The sequence below is a fragment of the Schistocerca americana genome, unplaced genomic scaffold (genome assembly GCF_021461395.2).
Source record: "Schistocerca americana isolate TAMUIC-IGC-003095 unplaced genomic scaffold, iqSchAmer2.1 HiC_scaffold_763, whole genome shotgun sequence".
Taxonomy (NCBI): domain Eukaryota; kingdom Metazoa; phylum Arthropoda; class Insecta; order Orthoptera; family Acrididae; genus Schistocerca; species Schistocerca americana.
The window spans coordinates 37501-42500 of NW_025726526.1; the positions used below are offsets into that span (position 1 = coordinate 37501).

Below are 5000 nucleotides of genomic sequence, written 5' to 3' on the forward strand. Positions count from 1 at the left end.
AGCACGCACGAGGCGCGTCGCACGCCTTCAGCTCGCCCCACCGGCAGGACGTCCCACGATACATGCCAGTTAAACACCGACGGGCGGTGAACCAACAGCGTGGGACACAAATCCAACTACGAGCTTTTTAACCGCAACAACTTTAATATACGCTATTGGAGCTGGAATTACCGCGGCTGCTGGCACCAGACTTGCCCTCCAATAGATACTCGTTAAAGGATTTAAAGTGTACTCATTCCGATTACGGGGCCTCGGATGAGTCCCGTATCGTTATTTTTCGTCACTACCTCCCCGTGCCGGGAGTGGGTAATTTGCGCGCCTGCTGCCTTCCTTGGATGTGGTAGCCGTTTCTCAGGCTCCCTCTCCGGAATCGAACCCTGATTCCCCGTTACCCGTTACAACCATGGTAGGCGCAGAACCTACCATCGACAGTTGATAAGGCAGACATTTGAAAGATGCGTCGCCGGTACGAGGACCGTGCGATCAGCCCAAAGTTATTCAGAGTCACCAAGGCAAACGGACCGGACGAGCCGACCGATTGGTTTTGATCTAATAAAAGCGTCCCTTCCATCTCTGGTCGGGACTCTGTTTGCATGTATTAGCTCTAGAATTACCACAGTTATCCAAGTAACGTGGGTACGATCTAAGGAACCATAACTGATTTAATGAGCCATTCGCGGTTTCACCTTAATGCGGCTTGTACTGAGACATGCATGGCTTAATCTTTGAGACAAGCATATGACTACTGGCAGGATCAACCAGGGAGCTGCGTCAACTAGAGCTGAGCAGCCGGCCGCCCGGGAGTGTGTCCCGGGGGCCCGCGCGAACACGCAAGCGTCCGCTCAATTATTCTGCAAACAGGAGGAGGCTGAGCTCCCCTGCACCATACACCTCGAAACCCTCTCAGGTCCCGGCGGCGCGCAGCGCCGTCCTAAGTACTTGGTCGGGTTCGAGAGAGGCGCAATCGCCCGGAGTTTGGCGAGTAGACGCTTTAGGTGCGACCACCCGTGCTCCCAACTGAGCTTGCCGCTGCCGACAGAGGCCCGGGAGCGTGCTGTCGTGGCATTGCCGGCGGGAGACAACACGCGCCACCTACGGTGACCGGCAGCTCCAACGCCAGCGCCACAGAAGGACAAAAGCCCCACTTGGGTGCCGAAGCGAACTCTCCCAGCACAGCGCACGCGCCAACACGTCCGCACAGCTGCGATACAAACCACCTGCGAGAACCGCAGAGGCGACCGAGCAGCAGACGGCGTCGCGGCGCCGAGCGCCGGGCGGCGGCGCATCCTCAGCGCACACAGTCCTCAATCGGACCAGCACACTGCAGATGTCCACCGCGCTTCGCACCGGGCCCGCGAGGACCTACTTTGGCCGCACGGCGCCGCGTGCAGGGTGCGCCGGCGCGCAGCTGCGCCGCCTGCCGCCTCCGTCGGCCGGCGCGCCTGCCACTGGCCGCCCCCACCAGCCGGCTGTAGCGCGTGCGCCCACGCACCGCACGGCCAACACGCCGGGAGGCCCCCCCTCACCGGCCGGGGACGGTCCCACCCAGCCACCGCCGCGTATCGCTTCACACCCACATTCCATTCACGTTCGTGGGCATGGTGGGTATCGCTGCAACAACCGGTTGGTAGCTCAACCGATCGTCGCCATCACTGATTCACCCCTAGCGAGAACAACCGCACCACAACGGTTTACCAGTTGTTCATTTGCGTAACGTCACCAGCAAACGTAGGCGTCCATCGCCATTTGCAAATTCAACGATTGTTGCATGCCTGTGTCAGGTGTCACGACACACTGTCTGCCCACATACACGCAACAACATGTCCACGCTTAGCGAACACGTGGAAGGTGGCCCCCGTACGTATGCGATGTCCATTGCGCGAACGACTGTCAACCGGCCTCTGTCGCATGTCGCAGATGTGGAACGCAGTGCACCGTGCTATCACGGTGTGTGAGAAGAGACGACTACGTCTGACAACACGCGCCACTACATCAACAGACGGCTCATGCTGATCGCCATCCAGGGCATACCACACTGCAATCCAGCTCTTATAGGGAGACGACACGTAGCTGAGTGCACAACATTTGGACCGCATGGTTCGCCGTTGTTGGCGCAGTCGTTGTACGGTCACATGTACCACGATGTATCATTCAGTACATGAGGACCAATGTGCAGTACAGTGTGTGATTTGGACGTACAACATCAGCGGACAGTTGACACAGGCCGTACCACAGCGTAGGCTAAGTGCTTCGCCATGCGAATGCCAATGAACAACTGCAAATGCCAATGAACAACTGCAAAGGGCATTGAGCATGTACGTCCTGCTGCCATCCACATTACAGTGTATAGCTGCAAGGTGTTTAACATGAAGCGATACACTGGGGACCGGGCAGTGCGAGTAGCAAACTATATTGCGGGGGTTGCAGTTAGGCAACACTACACTAATTTAACGCGTCGTATGACAATTACAGAGCAGGTTAAGGCCCAACGTGTGTTGGGTTAAGGCCCAACGTGTGTTGGGTTAAGGCCCAACGTGTGTTGGGTTAAGGCCCAACGTGTGTTGGGTTAAGGCCCAACGTGTGTTGGGTTAAGGCCCAACGTGTGTTGGGTTACGTTAAGGGGCAATGTGGGTTACGTTAAGGGGCAATGTGGGTTACGTTAAGGGGCAATGTGGGTTACGTTACGGCGCAATATAGGTTACGTTACGGCGCAATATAGGTTACGTTAAGGGGCAATGTGGGTTACGTTACGGCGCAATATAGGTTACGTTACGGCGCAATATAGGTTACGTTAAGGCGCAATATCGGTTACGTTAAGGCGCAATACAGGTTACGTTAAGGCGCAATACAGGTTACGTTAAGGCGCAATACAGGTTACGTTAAGGCGCAATACAGGTTACGTTAAGGCGCAATACAGGTTACGTTAAGGCGCAATACAGGTTACGTTAAGGCGCAATACAGGTTACGTTAAGGCGCAATACAGGTTACGTTAAGGCGCAATGCAGGTTACGTTAAGGCGCAATGCAGGTTACGTTAAGGCGCAATACAGGTTACGTTAAGGCGCAATGCAGGTTACGTTAAGGCGCAATGCAGGTTACGTTAAGGCGCAATACAGGTTACGTTAAGGCGCAATACAGGTTACGTTAAGGCGCAATACAGGTTACGTTAAGGCGCAATACAGGTTACGTTAAGGCGCAATACAGGTTACGTTAAGGCGCAATACAGGTTACGTTAAGGCGCAATACAGGTTACGTTAAGGCGCAATACAGGTTACGTTAAGGCGCAATACAGGTTACGTTAAGGCGCAATACAGGTTACGTTAAGGCGCAATACAGGTTACGTTAAGGCGCAATACAGGTTACGTTAAGGCGCAATACAGGTTACGTTAAGGCGCAATACAGGTTACGTTAAGGCGCAATACAGGTTACGTTAAGGCGCAATACAGGTTACGTTAAGGCGCAATACAGGTTACGTTAAGGCGCAATACAGGTTACGTTAAGGCGCAATACAGGTTACGTTAAGGCGCAATACAGGTTACGTTAAGGCGCAATACAGGTTACGTTAAGGCGCAATACAGGTTAGGTTAAGGCGCAATACAGGTTAGGTTAAGGTACGACATAGGTTAGGTTAAGGTACGACATAGGTTAGGTTAAGGTACGACATAGGTTAGGTTAAGGTACGACATAGGTTAGGTTAAGGTACGACATAGGTTAGGTTAAGGTACGACATAGGTTAGGTTAAGGTACGACATAGGTTAGGTTAAGGTACGACATAGGTTAGGTTAAGGTACGACATAGGTTAGGTTAAGGTACGACATAGGTTAGGTTAAGGTACGACATAGGTTAGGTTAAGGTACGACATAGGTTAGGTTAAGGTACGACATAGGTTAGGTTAAGGTACGACATAGGTTAGGTTAAGGTACGACATAGGTTAGGTTAAGGTACGACATAGGTTAGGTTAAGGTACGACATAGGTTAGGTTAAGGTACGACATAGGTTAGGTTAAGGTACGACATAGGTTAGGTTAAGGTACGACATAGGTTAGGTTAAGGTACGACATAGGTTAGGTTAAGGTACGACATAGGTTAGGTTAAGGTACGACATAGGTTAGGTTAAGGTACGACATAGGTTAGGTTAAGGTACGACATAGGTTAGGTTAAGGTACGACATAGGTTAGGTTAAGGTACGACATAGGTTAGGTTAAGGTACGACATAGGTTAGGTTAAGGTACGACATAGGTTAGGTTAAGGTACGACATAGGTTAGGTTAAGGTACGACATAGGTTAGGTTAAGGTACGACATAGGTTAGGTTAAGGTACGACATAGGTTAGGTTAAGGTACGACATAGGTTAGGTTAAGGTACGACATAGGTTAGGTTAAGGTACGACATAGGGTAGGTTAAGGTACGACATAGGTTAGGTTAAGGTACGACATAGGTTAGGTTACGGTACGACATAGGTTAGGTTACGGTACGACATAGGTTAGGTTACGGTACGACATAGGTTAGGTTACGGTACGACATAGGTTAGGTTACGGTACGACATAGGTTAGGTTACGGTACGACATAGGTTAGGTTACGGTACGACATAGGTTAGGTTACGGTACGACATAGGTTAGGTTACGGTACGACATAGGTTAGGTTACGGTACGACATAGGTTAGGTTACGGTACGACATAGGTTAGGTTACGGTACGACATAGGTTAGGTTACGGTACGACATAGGTTAGGTTACGGTACGATATAGGTTAGGTTACGGTACGATATAGGTTAGGTTAAGGTACACATTGTTGTAAGGAAAGGTTTAATGGGGGGCGGGGCGGGGCGGCCGGTTTGTTGATTGTGATTATAGTAAGTGGATGCCTGCGGCATCATCTGATTTGCCACGTCAGGATGCACCTTTGGCTCATGACAGGCGGCGCTCTCATTCCATGCTTGTGGCAGACCTGTGTCTTTCATTCCTGCCATTGTTTGTGTGCTGTGAGAGGAGGCAGTATTGTGATG

At 51.4% G+C, this 5000-nt stretch overlaps 1 non-coding gene across 1 annotated transcript in view; it reads right to left on the reverse strand.

The window, feature by feature from the left end:
- LOC124590368 overlaps positions 1–765 on the reverse strand; it is a 1910-nt gene extending 1145 nt beyond the window's left edge. The window contains exon 1 of the ribosomal RNA XR_006976575.1: positions 1–765. This exon is cut by the window's left edge and continues 1145 nt beyond it. This is a non-coding gene — a ribosomal RNA (small subunit ribosomal RNA).
- Positions 766–5000: the final 4235 nt, after the last annotated feature.